Source organism: Mastomys coucha, unplaced genomic scaffold (genome assembly GCF_008632895.1).
Source record: "Mastomys coucha isolate ucsf_1 unplaced genomic scaffold, UCSF_Mcou_1 pScaffold22, whole genome shotgun sequence".
Taxonomy (NCBI): domain Eukaryota; kingdom Metazoa; phylum Chordata; class Mammalia; order Rodentia; family Muridae; genus Mastomys; species Mastomys coucha.
Window position 1 is genome coordinate 234,694,192 of NW_022196905.1, and position 17,861 is coordinate 234,712,052.

Here is a 17,861-nt window from a genome sequence, read left to right on the forward strand (position 1 = left end):
TTATTCTAGTATGTCTGCCATGTGACTAGTTAACTCTACTCCAGTTTCATAGGTCTATCTCCTCAGCATTCTAGGATGAATCTCCCTCTCTTGTCTCTTTCTCAGAATTCCCCACTCCTTGCTGATGTCCCACTATCTAATTCTGCCTTAGCTCATTGGTTATAGGCTTTTTTTTTTATTGGCAGGTGAATGCTTCCACACGTTCCATAAAGATTCCCTCTCCCATACTGACTTTCATCCTCAATTTCAGTTACTTTATCATGAATTATAGAAGTTTCTGATATCGTATCAGTGTACTGATCTATATGGGAGGTGAGAGAAAGAGAATTTTATTTCAGAACACAAAGAGTTTCCAATTTACAAAACTTTCAGATTATAGACATGTAGTGGCATCTGGTCTCACAGTTTACACTATATCTAGGGTTAGAAATAGTTTTAACATTTCTACATTGAAGTCACAGCTACTTATTTTTGTGACCTCTCAGCCTACTCAAATAGCTCTATTTGGGTGCATTTGCTCATCTAATAAAATTAAGAGAAAATGCACCATGTGGCATCTAATTCATAACAAAATTTTAATTTGTGCATTCTAGCATATGACCTGAGCATATTAAAGTGGTGGAGAAATCAAGTCAATTACAAAATTCAGAGTAAACTTTATTCTTGTTCAAGTGAAAACTGACAATGATAGCTGTGACATCCAGGCAGGTGGGAATCTGTAATATTGAGGAGCACATCTCTGGTCTCAAGTTTAAGACTAAACATGAACTATACATGTCACCCAGCTTCACATTCCACATCTCATGATATCATTTTCCTGGTCTCATCTTACATGCCACTTCTTTTTAGCATGACAGAATGCTAAAAACTATTTTGGCCATAGGATTCTATGGATACAGTGTATCCCCAGTCAGAGGGAGTCATATTCTGCTTTTCCTTTTCAATTCTGTTTCTCCAGGTTTGGACAATATAGCTCATTATTTTGCCTGCAAAATTAAAGCTTAAAAGTAACTTGTGTTGCCAGGCAGTGGTGGCACATGCCTTTAATCTCAGCACTTGGGGGCAGAGGCAGGCAGATTTCTGAGTTCGAGGCCAGCCTGGTCAACAGAGTGAGTTCCAGAACAGCTAGGGCTACACAGAGAAACCTTGTCTTGAAAAACAAACAAAAAACAAAAACAAAAACCAAAAAAAATATAAACAAAAAAAAAAGATAAGGAAAAGAAAAAGAAAAAAAATGAACTTGTGTTGATGCTGTCCAATAGAGCTTGTGGGAGAGAGCGGAACTTCTGGATCAATGTTTCTCAGTCCTCCTAGGCACTCCTAGGACATGGCTGGCCACTAAGCACCAGCTGGGGAGATGACTGGGTTTTTATAGTTAGTAGGAGTCACCTGTGGCTGGTTTATTCTACAGTACAAGTTTGGGTATCTTTGTAGATCGATACAGTTTTGTGTTCCTTGTTTCCTCACTTATTACCCCCCTGTCATTTCTCTCTCCACTGTGTTTCTCTCTGTTAAGATCTTTGTCGTGTGGTTAGCAAAAGGATGGAAAGATCTTGAGAGTCCACAGGAGAAACCATAATTTCTCACAAAATCAAGTGGAGAAAATCAACTAGGGAGAAAGCACAAGACTTTCTTTCTCTTTTAATCAACTCCTCTTTTTGGGAGAAAGGTTCTGTCCAGGCACGACGTAGTTAAGTTTCACAGGAGTGACTTCAGTGACCTCTAGGTTAATGACCACACTCTATACATTTCTTTTCTACTTATAAGTTAATTTGATAAGATTTCTGTCAATTAAAGAATTTTAGCTAAAAAAGTTAGTGTGAAGCTCATTAGGATGTTATAATGTGAAATAGCCTGACAGCGTGAGTATGTAAAAATGTTTCTTTCCATATGATAGCATGAAGGATGATGTGATCTTTTCCTGGATCCAGTAACTTAGTACAATATGTGATGCTTTGGAGCAAAGTACTGTACGGTAGGGTTATGATTCTCCCAAATGCTCCACCCCCTGCCTCCCTCGACTACGCTGATAGGCACAAGTTGTTTTGTTGGGTCTCATTAGGTGCGACATTGCTCTCTACCTTGGGCTACGGTGTCTGCTGCAGTTCGGAAGTGTCCATGCTGGGCACAGCTGTCAGCACCTCTTTGCCTTCATTTCAGAGAATCAGATGCTATTGGCAATAGATCAGAAGGCAAGCCAGATGTAATTAGGGTCGCTCTTTAGCAAAGAAGAAATAGAAAGATCATCTTCCAGACCTTCCCTCTACCCCAGCTGTTTTGGGGGCAGTTTCTTCATTTCACTGATGAAAAAAAAATCTGATTTTTTTCTTTATTTTTTTTTCTATTCCTATGTCCAAGCTCACAGTGGGGGAAATAGAATTGTCCCATTTTTATGACTTTACTTGCTGTTTTAGCACAATACTGTGCTTGAAGTTAGAGTACAAAGAGACAGCTGCTACACAGAAGGCATCTGCCCCGCCTGCTGGGAACACACGCTCCACATCCATCCCTGAGCCACGGATTGCGAATCAACTTATTATCTTTTATCAAAGATAAATGGAAGCGGAAGGATTGTCCTCTTCAGTTTTTCAGTTGACTAATGTTTGGCTCATTAATATGATTTGGAATTGTAACGAGAGGATCGAGAGAAGCTGAAATCTGTCTAAAGGCAAAGAGTAGGCTATGACAGGGTTGCAGAAATGGACAAGGAATGGTACCATAAGACATAAAAAGGGATACATATAAAACCTTCCAAGTAAGTTAAAAATACTAAGACAGGGGCTATAAATTCGTTAATTAGAAATTTAACGCCGGGCGGTGGTGGCGCACACCTTTAATTCCAGCACTTGGGAGGCAGAGGCAGGTGGATTTCTGAGTTTGAGGCCAGCCTGGTCTACAGAGTGAGTTCCAGGACAGCCAGGGCTATACAGAGAAACCCTGTCTCGAAAAACCAAAAAAAAAAAAAAAAAAAAAAAAAAAAAAAAAAAAAAAAAAAAAAAAAGAAATTTAAGCATTGGAATGGCTGTTGTCAGATACTCAATGGGATAAATACTAAATATAAAACTCAAGCATTATAACATGTCCTTGGCCCAGGTTCATAGATCAACAAGGACAGAATGTGTTCAGCTTCCTGATGGTAGTGTTCAGACTTTTATATAAACTCTCTCTCATGCTAATAAATTTGCTTATGGATTATGACACTTTTGTGAAATAATTGCTATTAATATTTTTACTTACAAATGAATAAGCTAATTCTAAGAATAATTTAAAGCAACTCACCATATTTCTTGGGAGTTGGGTCCAAATCTGTGGGTAAGACCTCAAGTCTATCACCTTCACCTTCTTCCTGGACCCACGGTACTTGCTACATACAGCCCAGACTCATGAGCAAATGTGCAATGGCAGAGAACACTAAACGGATCCCCTTTAGCCAATGAACTCAAGATTTTAAACTTCGGATGTCATTATCTCCAACAGAATGTCTATGCTTGATCTTTTTTTGGGCTCACTTTCTCTCTCTTGCAGCCATGGTCTTGTCTGTCTTCCATGGAGACGAGGGAGAATCTTGCAACCTGCTTTTAGGAGTTGAAATACTGTGTGTGGAACAATGCAGCCAGGGTGGGAAAATTGGCATGAACACTGCGGCAGCCATGAGAAAATCATGATAATTTGAAATGAATAAATGATGACAATTGAAAAATTATCTTCTTGTAGCATGCAAGAGTCACAGCTGGGAAAGACAGAAAGGAGGGAGGGGCTTATTAAGTTGGGGGAGGAAGGGAGGAGACTTGGGGTTGAAATGAATGAACCTCATTATATAAATGTATGAAACTCTCAAACAATAAAACTTCACAAGTAACAATTTGTTGCTGTAAATAAATAGTGATTATTTTCTTGGCTTTTATAATTACTCATGCATTTAAACTGTTATTATTGTAGTTTCTAAAATGAATTTCCCTAAAATATTTTCATTTTCTATTATGAAAAAATTAAGTCTTTTAAAAACAGTTTTGAGTAAAAGTGGTCTAGGGTATTTATTGTGACTTTTGTTTGGAAGATGCACTACCATCTCTTTTTGAAAAATAATTAAAATATATCAAGTTTTATTTTATTGAAAATTAGGTACTAGAAACTGGATAACCCAGAGATCTAGGGTAGAACCAAACACAACAATCACACACACACACACACACACACACACACACACACACACACACACACTCTCTCTCAATGAAACGATTCCTAATGGTATTCTGTTATACTCACAGATTAGTACCTTATCCATTTGTCATCAGAGAGGCTTCTGCTGGCAGCAGATGGGAGCAGGTGCAAAGACTCACAGACAGACATTCTGTGGAGAGATAGTCTAAGTGGGAGGTCTCCATTGAGTCCTTCCCCTTGGAGATCAGTGTGCTCTGAGGAAGAGGAGGAGGAAAGATGATAGGAATTAGAGGGGATGGGGAACACCAGGAAAACATGGTGGACCATGTTTTATGGATTGAGTCAACTAAGTAGGGCTCACTTGGCCTCCCAGAAACCGAGGCAGCAAGCCCAGGGCCTGCATGAGTCTGCACCAGGTCTTCTGTGTATATGTTATGGCTGTTAGCCTGGTGGTTTTGTGGCACTCCTAACAGTGGAAACAGGGTGTCCCTGACTCATTTGTCTGCTCTTGATACTTTTTTGCTTCTATTGGGTTGTCTTGTCCAGCCTAGATATGAATGCTTTGCCTTGTCTTATTGTATCTTGTTTTGTCATGTTTGGGTATTGTCTCTTGGAGCTGTGCTTCTTTCTGAAGAGGAAATGGAGAGGCAGTGGATCTGCAGGCGAGGGGAGATGTATAGAAGGAGCTGGGAGGGATTGAGAGAAGAGAAATTGATTGCGATGCATTTTAGGAGAGCGGAATGGAGTCTTCTCTCATTTGTGCCTGCTCCCATCTGCTGCAGGAGGAGGCCACTCTGTTGACAACTTGACAAGGCACCTATCTAAGAGTGTAGCAGAATATCGTAAGAAATCATTTCACTGATTCCTTTTTCTTGCTTTTTTTGTTTTGTTTGTTTTTGGTTCTACCCTAGGTCTCTGAGCTATCCAGGCTCTGGTTCTTGGCCACACAGGCAGTGTGGGGTATGGGCTCTCTTTTGTGGCATGGGTCTCAAATAAAACCAAACATTGGTTGGCCTCTCCTAGAAGGTCTGAGCCATCATCTGTCATTGCCCCAGCACATTTTGCAGGCAGGACAGGTTGTAGATGATGGAGGTAGGTTTTGTTTTTGTTTTTGTTTTCGATTTTTTTTTTTGTAGCTGGGTTGTTGTTCAGGTTTCTCTCCACAGCCTGTAGAGTACCTCTTAGCTTCAAAGAGACCAAAATGTAGGGGTGGATGTTCCAAGCTTGTTCCAGATCAACTTTTGTGTTCAATGAGCTCTGTAGAAGTTGCCCTCAGCAATGGGACACTGCTGTCAGTTTTCAGAGAGCGACCTCTGTCCTAGAATCAGCCTGGGTTGTTTAGGGATCTCCATGGTACCTTGTTGGCCAACAACAACAACAACAACAACAACAAAGAAAATAGAATATATTCTGCTTATAATTTTCTTTTCCTCCCCTCAGTTCTTCACCACCTCTTCTTACATCTGGCTCTGCCCCTTTCTGTTTCTCATTAGAAAACAAATAGCTCCCAAGGGATAACAATAAAATAAAATAAAATAAGGTAAAATAGAAAACTAATACATTAGAATAGGTCAAGAAAAGTAAACAGAAAGAAAATGGCCCATGAAGAGGCACAAGAAATAGATTAGACCTAGAGACCCACTCATTTATGCACTCAAGAATCCTAAAAAACATAAAACCAGAAGCCATAATATTTATGACCATCAGGATAAAAAGAAGGAAAGTAATAAAAAAGAATAAAATCAAAAGAAGAAGAAGAAAGAAAAAAGAAAAGACCCTGACACGATGTATAAGACAAAGAACAATCAAAGATGCTATTGAGTTCATTTTCTGCTGGCATGTGGCCTATCTTTAAGAGTAGTTTGTTTCCCTAGGGAGATTCCCTTGGAGAAAACTGAATTTTAATTTACAAGTGGTTATCAATTGGAGATAGCTTCTCTGGATGGGGGTAATGGGGCATCTGTCTACTTTTCTTTTTACCTCTAGCACCCTACTGGTGCGGACCTGTGCAGGCTCGCTACATGTTGCCCCAGTCTCTGCAAGTGCCTTGTTAGTCCATTATCAGAGAAGCTTCCTCCTGCCGCAGATGGGAACATATACAGAGACTCCCCCATAGCCAGACAATATGCAGAAAGTGAGAGACCCCGGGGCCTTCAGCCATACATGGTATGTTTGTATCAAATCCCTTCTCTCAGGGCTCAGGGAACCCTGTGGAAGAGGTTAGCCTTTCTGACCTAAGTGACAGCTATTTGCTATCCTCTGCTTTCATTTTCTTATGGCTATAGCAGGAAACATTAGAAACTTCCAGAATGTGTTGGATTTTAGATGATTATCCTGAGGCTTTAAAGTTGAGTTTTAAAATAATTTCTGCAGGCAAAATATGTTTTATTTTTATTTAATATAAATGTTACACGCATAAAATTCTCCAGTGCAAAGAACTGGCAAGATGGGTCAGTGGTTAAGGGTATTTGCTGCTTTTGTGCAGGACCTGAGTTGGATTCCCAGCACTTATGGTGGGTTGGTTACAACTGTTTTTGTGACCAAAAGCAACATTGATCCTAGAAGCCCATTGCCTTCCTCTGGCTTCTGTGAGGGTGACCCCCAACATTAATACACACACACACACACACACACACACACACACACACACACACACACACTAAAAATAATAAAACATTCATCTTTCTAACCATTTCAAAGTGTACCCTTTGTTGACTTTTGGTCCATTCACAATGAGGAACTCCTACTACCAGACAATTTTCCAAAACATATCATCTCCCAGAAACATTTTCTGAGCCACTACAAAGCCACACGCCATTTGCTACTTTCTCTAGACACCGGATACCATGGTTTGCTTTCTATCTATATGGATTTGTCTACCATGGGACATGCTGCATATATACAGGAAGAATCAAGCTTTTCAGGGTAGATGAGGAGTGACAGCATTGAGGAATTAGTTTTAAATCATTTTGTGCACACAAGATTTTTGTATTTCTTTCAAAGCTTTGTGTATACTCACAAACATTATATTTTAAATAAGCTAAAGGACAGTGTTAATTTGAAACAATCTTCAAATTCATTTATTTTCCTTGAGGGAGATGGGCAACAAAGAAACAAGTATAAAAAATGGACATTGGAGGAAAAGTGATAATTGTAGTAGAAATTCAACTTACACCAATTTACTGCCTCTGAGATTAAGACTAATTGCAGCTAGCTCCTGCTACATTCTGTGCATGCGCTACTCTGTTTCCGATAAAATTGAAGATTTTTTTTTAAATGTTATCTTGCCCTAAACTCCAACAGCAGTGCAGTACATGGTGACATATACAGGAAATATTTACCCAGTTTAAATAAAAGTCCTGACCACTTAGGAATGCTTCTTTAGTTCTGCGATATAAATGGCCATAGCCCACCCAGTTGTGGTTTGTACAACATGTAAGCTTTTCCAGAGAATAAAGGGCCCTTCAGAGTTGTCCTTGCCAGGTCTTAATCTTGACCCCAACCATTCCTGAGACTTGCTTGGGTTAGTCACAGTCACTTTTTAGAGTAAGTAAGCTTGTTTTATTCAAGAATGCTTTGTCAGTCCCTATAGTGAAAAGGATTTGATTACATCTGAGGTGGCTGAAAACATGATGCCCAAACCAAAGAAGTCCAAGTTTCTACTCACCCACAAGGAGAGGCTATGGGGTGACAGGATCCAAGTAAGTTAACTGTAGCAATTCATTACAGTAAGAAGTTGCAAAGCCTCCCCAGTTGGGAGTAGTCACAAATAGACTGTTTTAACAGACGGTAGTCAAGTGTCTTCATGGATGAGTGTCTCCCTTCACATATCAAGTCATGGAGAAAAAGAAAATGGAGAAAGACACAAAGTTCACCCAGGAGCACTTTTGTGATTGCTCGCTTGACATGAATTGACAGCTTTTTTCTTCCTATTTTTTTCTTTTGGTTATTTCTGCATCTCTTGCTCAGTAAGCTGTATGCGTTTTGTTCTGTCTTACATATTTAAAAGGGCAGTAGAAAGATAGATGTATTTTCCTGTCTGAATCTTGGATTGAGTGAACTAAGATGGCCTGCTGCCCTGTACGGCAGCCCTTCAGTAGCCTAGAGCTGCTCTCCTCTGTGCTCATCCGAATGAAAAGTCAGTGCTTCACAGGTTGCCTCTGCAACGGTTGCTCCACACTTCATGTCTTTCAATGTTCCAGTATTTCTGCTCACTCTGGCGGCTCATGTTCAAGAACATGGCTTTTTATGTACCATTTTTATATTCCATTTATATCCTAAGTTTCCCAAAACTTAGAGCTGTCATTCATCAGTTCCTTAAATCTGTTATATACTATGGCAAATAAGAAAGATGACATCACAAAATGCAAACGATACAGAGCTTCCCTACTGATAAATGGTGAGAATGGGGCAAATGGAAAGCGGGTTTCGGGAAAGTAGGAAGAAGCCAGAGCTGATGGGAAGACAGAAAGACAGGGTGAGAACCTAGATTAGTGTGAGGTTCTTGTGTTCTGTGTGCAAGGCCCTGGGGTTCACCTGGCGCCACAATGAATGGATGAGTAATTGAATGAATGACAGAAAAAAGTGTACTGTGGCTTGGAGATGAACAACCTTCTCACATCTATGCTGTAGTCCATCAAGATATACAAGGACAGTGGCATTTTATACTCTAATGATTCCACTGGCTTCACTTTCAAGAGCTGGTGAGCTCTGCTGTGTATCCTGTCCAGTAAAACCCAGTGAGGTCTTCAACCTAGAAAGTTTCTAGAAAATGCTTATGTAAACCCATCTCACAGTGAAAAGTATGAACATAATTATTAAGAAACAATAATTGGTTAATTTATATGATCTAAAACTTGAGGAGATACCAGAAAGAGAACATAAATGGAAAGTCCTTACTAGGGACTATTTTAGACAATATGACCATAATACTTTTATTGTAGCCAAAGTTGAGAAGCCAGTGCTGTAAGCTTAAAATGTCACTAGAAGGGCCACCATGGGTAGGGATAGATGTTGTAATGTATTCATCCAACTTGGTGGGATCACTACTATACCAGCTATGAGTTCCCACCCTACACAGGTCTTCTAACTATTTTCATTTTGTAATTATATTTCATGTTTTAATTTTTATTAGCTTTTTGTGAATTTCAAATCATGCACCCAATCCCATTTATCCTTCCCCATCTCCTTGTGCCCATCTTCCACCCTTGCAGATTCCCCCCAGTCTTATTGTGGAATCTGTAATTACCAATAGTGCATCCCACAGTATATCCTTTGTCCACACTTCTTTGCTTGCAAATATTCATTACAGTGCCTTATTGGTCTGGTTCGAGGCTTCTGACTTCTGCTATTCTATCACTACTGGAACGTCTCTGGGATGCTGTTGCTTTGTGTCATGGAGATCCTGTAGTTTTGGCTCTGTAGGACGGGACACTTAATACACTCCAGCAGTTCATCCAAGGGGTAGATCTTGGAGTAGGTCAATTCAAAGCCTTTGATATGGGCAAGAGTATTATCTGAGATGGACAGCCTGGCTGCCCTCGAAGCTGGCTCACTGGCAACCTCAGAACCAGGACCAGCTTTACCCTGCTTCCCAGGTAAGATGCAGGGCTTGCTTTCCCAAGTGCTGCTGCAGCTGGTGAAGGATAGGGACTGCTCTCCCATCTACCATAGACATCGACGAACAAGGGAGGGGAGGAGGGTGTCTCTCCCCACTCTGTACCACTGTTCAGCAGGCAGGAGGCAGAGTTGGCTCTTCCATACTTATGCCTTTGGGGCCGGCTCACCCCCGAGCCCCATATCCAGGGCCAGGTGTACTATACTGCCTAGGTGAGGTGCAGGGCCTGCTCTCTCTTGTGCTGCAGCTGGCTAGGGGTGCGGTCAGCTCTCTTGGTCTCATGCCCCAAGGGCCAGCTCTCCCATGATGCTCAGGTGCGGGGTAGGAACAGCTCTCTGCACAGCCCCCATACATCAACATGTCTCCAGGCAGCAGTCCAAACCAGGAGCCACTGCTTGGTCTTTGGTGGTAACAGATCTCTGTTGCTTCAGGGCCACAGACCCAGATTGGACTCCCAGTGGCAGCACAGGCCAGGACCCCACCATAGTCCCAGGTGGCATCATTAGCTACTCACATCAGGCTGTTCCTCACTACGCCCGAGTTTTTAGTTCTGCTTCTCTTCATGGTGCCCACATCCTTGTGCCCACCTCCTTCTGTGTCTCTTTCTCTTCCATTCTCTTCCACCTCTTACTTGCTCTTCTTAGTGATGTCCAGGGTTTCTGAGTGTTCGAGTGTCATCTCAGGAATGGTCTCAGGAGTGCTATTCCCTAGTCATGAATTATAGCACTGGCAGGGATCATCTCAGGCATGATCTGCCCCCTCCCCCAAGGCCTGCATGGCACCAGACTGGTGGTCATCTCAGGCTTGTCCTTTTCAGGGAATGATAGGCTCCCCCTAATCATTCAAATGTTCACAGGTCAGAACACTGAGCAAAGACATAGCCCCTCTCCTCTCTGTCACCTCCTGACGGACATGCGACACAGCAGCCATCATTCAATGCTTCCGGGGGGTGGGGGGGAGGGAGGCTTGAAGTGTTTTTAGTAGAAATCAAAGTTATAGGCTGTACTATTTAAAATTGTTGTAACCCTCTACCTTTTGAGAGTATCTTGGCCACCTGGCACCTCGTTTTGCTACTGCCTTTCAGCTTCCCTTTTCTGTTTTAGTGAGCTTTGTTATCGTGTGTTTTATTTCATTAACTAATATTCATTTACTTATTTATTTTGATTATTGAAATGATGACTTTCTGTATATTCCTGGCTCTTCTTGAACTCACTGTGTAGACAAGAGAGCCTGGTACAGTCCACCCGATGCCACATTGTACTGAGTGTCCCTCAAAGCCCAATCAGTGTGTTCAATGCCTAGTCTCCAGGGTAGCACTATGGGAGGCGTGATGACATCTTTAACAGGCGGGCCCAGTAGTAAGTTTTTAGGTAACTGGAAGTAAGTACTTGAAGGGGGCAGTGGGATTCTCTCCCCTCAGTCTTCTTTGTTCCCCAGCTCATGATGTATTTGAGTCTGCTCTGCCATGTGCTCCTAATAGGATGTACAGTTGTGCCACAGGCCCAATGCAATTGATACATCATGGACTGGAAGCTTTACAACTGGAACTAAGACAGCCCTCTTCTCTTTACCCATCCCAGCAGTTTGTTACAATGATAGAAGATAGACCAACCAATCCTTTTAACTTCTAGATTCAGGAAAGGAGATATAGACCTAGTCCTGAGTGGAATGAATGTTAAGGGCTTTGTGGGCATCTCTTTCGAACCACCTCAGTAATAGAATTACCTTCCTGAGATGCCTTTGTGCAAACAGTGTGCTCATAGGGTTTCTAGGAGGATTGGAAGTAATCTTTGTACACTCATCTTAAAGGACTGGAGGGGAAGCATTTGCAGGTTTGTGGGCCACTTAATTCTGAGAGAAGTACTTATCCGTTGTATGTGACAGAAGTTATGGCCATCAAAGAAATGAATGACTTTGGTTGTGTTCCAATTGCTTTATTTATGAGCACTAATATTTTGGATCTCATGTAATTTTCAGATGCCTTGAATTATCATTCTCCTCCTGCTCTTTTAAATTCATTCTAAAATGTAAAAAAGAAAAAAAACATGTCTAGCTCAAGGGCTGTGCAAAAGCAGGTACCAGATTTGGCCCTTGGGCTATAGCTTGATGATCTAAGTAGGTGACTTCTCAGAGGACGTAGGGCATGTTAGGGGATGAATAATTACACATATGGTCATTATATTCAGCCGTTCTCCGAGGCACATTAGAGAGGCATCTCGCTTCCTTGATGGATTTATATTTCTCGAGGGTACAGCTCTCCTATAACTCAACAAAACAAAATAGTAACAGACATTTTAGAGACAATAGAAGTGTTTTTGAGTGTCATAGTTTAATGAAAGATGCGCAGGTACTACCAGTGGAAGCTCAACTTGTTGTCTAGCTAAACTTTGTGATTAAGTGACCTTCATTGGCAGCAAAGGCCTGATCCCAAGTCACAGCAGGGATGTCTCAATGTAAGTTGTTTGGTGTCTACATCCTGCTGTAATTGTGATTGACGTGACCGTGACCACCTTCTCTTATTTCCCTATTACAACACTGAAAACTACATTTCAGCTACAGCTTAACTCTCTGTGTTCTAAAGACAGAATCCAACATGTTTTAGATTCTTACGGGAAAACTACTCGTGGCATTGTTCAGATTGGATTTTTATAATCCAAAGTCCTTGGGATCTATACAGGGATGTCCTCCAATTGTCAGCCTATAGTATTATGCTAGTGTTCAATCAGATTATGCATGTTTAATTCCTGGTAAATAATAAATGCTTAATAAACATTTTCTGCAGCCACATATATTATGGTGACCGATCTTGCAAGTTTCCAGGTTATATATTTGTTGTGATCTCTTAAAGGGTATCTCTTGCTAATTTTGAGTCTGACTTATTTGTTCAGTCGCATCAGAATGTGATACTTTATCTTTAAAATTTTATTTATAATTTTATGGAATAATAGAATTTCAACCATCTATCTTGTTACTATGAAAATAAGTGATTGAGACTATGTATTTATTATGCAGCAGGCACTTTGTAGCTACCAGAGGCACTTTCTGGAGCTATTTTAAAAGACAGCAATTGGTTGGCTCGGTAGACTAGACTTTCTGATTGAGTTCTTGAGCATTAATTTGTTTTCAGGGTCATGGATCGAAGCTAGGGCCTTGCATATGCTAGAGAAGGACTCAAACCATAAGCTACACTCCAGTCCTTTAGAATTTGCATTTATGACATGTCCTTAGATGATGTGAAAGCCTCTGGCCTGGATTCACTAGAGAATTGTTAGGCTAGATGACCTCCAACAGTCTTCCTATCTTGGACAGTAGTACCCTTTACTTTTGTGCATTATAGCTCTTAATTATTATGCCAGTCTATGCAGCCAGTGCCAAGCTACAGAAGTGAGCAGTATAGACAAGATTTCCTGTTCTTTTGGAACCTAAGACTTACAATAGTCAGTACACATGAAGGAGGTAGTATGTACTAGGAGTCTCCCAAAGCACTTTATAAATGTTAGCCTATTGCATTCCTCAGATACTTATGAGGGAGAGAGTATAATTATCCTTTTTTTTTTTTTCAAGTAGGAAAGATAAAGCACATGGGCTCAGCAATGTGCCCATGGCACTACTATGTGTGGTAGAGCTGAGAATTTAACTTAGGTGGTTTTATTTTTAGAGCCATGGATATTCACTGGCAGTCTACATAAGTGTCTAAATAAGACACAACAAGTCTTAAGTCTTAAGTCTTAAGTATTAGTTCCATTCTGGCTGTTTAATGATAATCCAAAGGTTTTGTGTCTTCAGAAAAACAGACATTTAGTTCACCCGGTCCTGGTCACTGAGAAGTCCAAGGTCAAGAGCTTGGCGGACTGAGTGCCTGGTAGGGAAGCCTGCCGTTGACCCCAGATCGCTCTTTCCACAGTGGGAAGGAAGACAATCTCTTTCATGGGAACCAAACCTATTCATGAAGTTCTGTCCCGTATTTCACTCTCTGCTGAAGGCCCCATGTTCTAATACAATAACATTGGGACTTAGGACTTCAGCATACGGATTTTGGGGGGGGGGGACATAATCAATGGAGCACAAAGAGATTTGCTGAAAAAGAAAGCAAGGAGAAAAAGTGGTGTATTTTGTGTGTGTGTGTGTGTGTCTAACCAATGTGGCCCATCACCATTTAGATACAAAAGAGTAAACTGGAATAAATAATCCACTGAAAGAAAAAAGAAAAAAAAAAAACCCTTGGAATCAACACAGCTGGAGAGTATTTTTTTTTTTTAAGTTAAAAGTTGTAAACATCTAGGTTTTTTGACAACTCCCCTAAAAGATAGTTAAACTAAAATTACAGCAATATTATTTTTAAAAGCATAGAGAGCCTCTCCAGACAGCACGAAGTGGGCTATGAGAGTGGAGGGAACATCACTGTAGCTACTCCAACAACATTTTGCAACTAGAGGAGGGTTCAGGAGGGAGCTGCCTTTTCAAGGCTCATTCTGTTTAGTTTACAAGTTCTGTGTTGTTTTTTGGGGGGGCAGGGAATCCCCAAGATACATTGTAATTACCTTATGCAAGGCCCTCCCTCTTCTACCTTGTCCCTCCTGTTCCCATCCTCACCCACTCCTGGACCACCTACAAAATCTATTCTGTGTCAATTTGATAAAAGCTAGAGTCATTTGAGAGGAAGAAACCTCAATTGAGAACATGCCTTCATAAAGCAATGGGTAAGCCTTTAGGGCATTTTCTTAATTAGTGATTGATGTGGGAGAACCTAGTCAATTTTGGGTGCCACCCCTGGGCTGGTAATCTGGGATTCTATAAGAAAGCAGGTTGATCAAGCTAAGAGGAGTAAGCCAACAACCAACATCCCTCCAGCCCTGTTTGAGTTCCTGGCCTGACTTTTAGACTACAGTGTGGAAGCGTAAGCCAAATAATCCCTTTCCTTCCCAAGTTGCTTTTGGTGGTGGGGCTTCATCACAGCATTATTAACTCTGACTGAGACAATAAGTATCTAGTAAAATGCCTGGAACACATTAAGTGCCTGACATAGTATATCTTTTATTTTAAAGTTTAAGTGAAAACAACCTTGTCTGAAAGATAACACAATAAGATCATGATATAGTTGTATCTTTATACCCCCATAGAGTTCTGTATTTTCCAAATAAAAGTATTTTCTATTTTTCCTCATTCATTTTTATATTTTCATTCTTTAGCTTTGCTTAATCAAGGAAAGAACTTCTAACAAGTTCAGGGACAAGGGTTCTCTCTGTATTGTGTTTTCCTTTAATTTTTTATTTATTTTTATTTTATATTGATGATTGTTTGACTTCACATGTGATGTGCCATTTGCATTTGCTTGCATGTGCTATTTGCGTATGCCATTGCCTGAAGAAGCCAGAAGAGGGCATTAGTATTCCTTGGAACTATAGTTGATGATGGTTATGAGCCACTATGTGTATGATGGGATCTGAACCCATTCCTCTGCAAGAACAAGTTCTCTTAACTGCTGGTCCATCTCTCCAGATCCCTCTCTTTTAGTTTTGTTAGTTGGTTTCTTTTTTTTCTCCTATAAATCTTTTTTTATTGGGTATTATTTGGATTTCAAATGTTATCCCCTTTCCCTATCCTCCCCCATCCCTTCCCCTTTCCCTTGCTTCCATGAGGGTGTTCCTCCACCCACCCACCCACTCCCATTCTTTTTAATGGCTGAGTACTCCATTGTACCACACTTTCTGTATCCATTCCTCTGTTGAAGGACATCTGGGTTCTTTCCAGCTTTTGGCTATTATAAATAAGGCTGCTATGAACAGAGTGGAGCATGTGTCCTTGTTATATGTTGGAGAATCTTTTGGGTATATGCCCAGGAGTGGTATAGCTGGGTCCTCAGGTAGTACTGTGTCCAATTTTCTGAGGTACTGTCAGAATGATTTCCAAAATGGTTGTACCAGCTTGCAATCCCACCAAAAATGGAGAGTGTTCCTCTTTCTCCACATCCTTTCCAGCATCTGCTGTCACCTGAGTTTTTGATCTTAACCATTCTGATTGGTGAGAGGTCGAATCTCAGGGTTGTTTTGATTTGCATTTCCCTGATGACTAAGGATGTTGAACATTTCTTTAGGTTCTTCTTGGCCATTCAGTATTCGTCAGTTGAGAATTCTTTGTTTAGCTCTTTACCCCATTTTTGATAGGATTTTTGATTCTCTGGAGTCTAACTTCTTGAGTTCTTTGTATATATTGGATATTAGCCCTCTATTGGATGTAGGATTAGTAAAGATCTTTTCCCAATCTATTGGTTGCCATTTTGTCCTATTGACAGTGTCCTTTGCCTTACAGAAGCTTTGCAGTTAGTTGGTTTCTTAACAACTGTGTTACTGGTAGTTTTTCTTTTTTGGGGTAGGGTTAGTTATCGATTCTTATTTTTCTACAAGCCAAGAATTATCTTGCTGGGAAGTAGTGGCCCATGCCTTTAATCCCAGCACTTGGGAGGCAGAGGCAGGTGGATTTCTGAGTTCAAGTCCAGCCTGGTCTACAGAGTGAGTTCTAGGTTAGCCAAGGCTACATAGAGAAACCCTGTCTTGAAAAAAAAAAAGAGTTATCTTGAACCTAGACTTCAGTTCTCATTGAGCCTTCTTTTTTTGAGCTTTGTATTTTACCACACAATGAACACTGAATGAACAGTCTGATTCTAAATTGAGAGGCTCTTCAAACAAATGTGACTGTGTGATCAACGAAGTGCCTTACCTCTCCCACAAATGAATTAAATTAATTTGACCACTTTGCTATAAAAATAGCATCTGCTTGGGGTTTTTGAAATGTTTGCCTGGTTATCCTACATCCAGATTGTTCATTCTTTGTTTTCACGATGCCAGATCTTTTGTAGAAAGGCATGTGTAGAGTAATAACTCTGCCATCATTCCTTGCTTTCACATATGCTTGCCTCACTCTTAGAGAACCTGCCAAAGCTATTGAGGTAGGAATTTAGGGCCAATTCATCCCTCAGCTCAGGCTTTGTTTTGTGCACTGTGGATACTCAGCATATATTATGAGGGCTGTTGATAAGGACATATTCAATTGTATTGCTTTACTCTCATGAAAAATGCTTGCCCTTGTTCATTTTCTATACCCATCTTCTCTCTTGTCCATGATGATGGCTGTGTAGATTTAAATAGCCATCTATTCTTCAGTCATAGGCCAGACTTGATTTCTGAGCTATAAGCTGAGGTGTATGGAATTAGGAGGAAATCCTTATTTTGATACATCCCTTTGTCCTTACTCATCACTCAAGAGCTGAGATAGATCTTAGTGTCCTGATGACCTCTTTCATGGTCTTAATTTAGCTTAATGGCTTACTTAGTATTATGCCTTAGCATTCACTGTGCTTTGCTTATGTTTTAGGTGTGTACTCCAAAAGATTTTACTGGAAACCCTGGTCCCAATATAGTAATATTTTAAAAATCTAGAAGGACATTTTAGAGGTACAGTGTAATAGAAGAGTATAGTGAAAATTTTGGTTTCTTTAAAAACCTGGCTATGTTATATGATTATGTTTTAGTTTTAATCCCAGGTGTGGGATATGGGGCTGTTTCAGACTGTCATTGATGCTATCATTGTCTACTGCTCTAGGAGGGCAATCATTTTGCCAGCTCTAGTTAGTTTACGTTTGGCATTCTGAGAACTCTTGAGAGGGTATAAATGTGAGAGCCCCAAGAGGGCCTATGGTGGCAGCTGCTGTCCCCACTGCTGCCCCACTGCTGCTGGTCTCTGTTGTTGTATCAATGTTTTTGCTATTGACTGATGGATTGCTGGATTGCTGGCTCAGGATACCCTGACAATGAAGATTGCACTTGCCCCTAGGAACTAGAAGCCCCTAATCAGCAGGAAGCAGGCTAAAGTGATCTATGCACCCTTTCCCCTTTAACCTTCTTTCTCTCCTACCTAATGCTAAGAGGTTGGAAGGGATTAAGGAGGAATAAGGGTTGGAAGGGTAGTAGATATAAGAACCCAATAAAGTAGCTCTAAAAGTATGGTTACAATAGTTTTGAATCAAAGAACACATCAAAACGATCATCCACCATGATCAGGTAGGCTTCATCCCAGGGATGCAGGG

At 40.7% G+C, this 17,861-nt stretch overlaps 1 long non-coding RNA gene and 1 other non-coding gene across 2 annotated transcripts in view; both read right to left on the reverse strand.

Annotated features, from left to right (window-relative positions):
* Positions 1–17,861, reverse strand: part of LOC116067972 — a 34,426-nt gene that overhangs the window by 13,064 nt on the left and 3,501 nt on the right. The window lies entirely within an intron of this gene.
* Positions 10,598–10,731, reverse strand: LOC116071817. Its single transcript, XR_004111180.1, has one exon. It is a non-coding gene; the product is annotated as a small nucleolar RNA SNORA17 (small nucleolar RNA).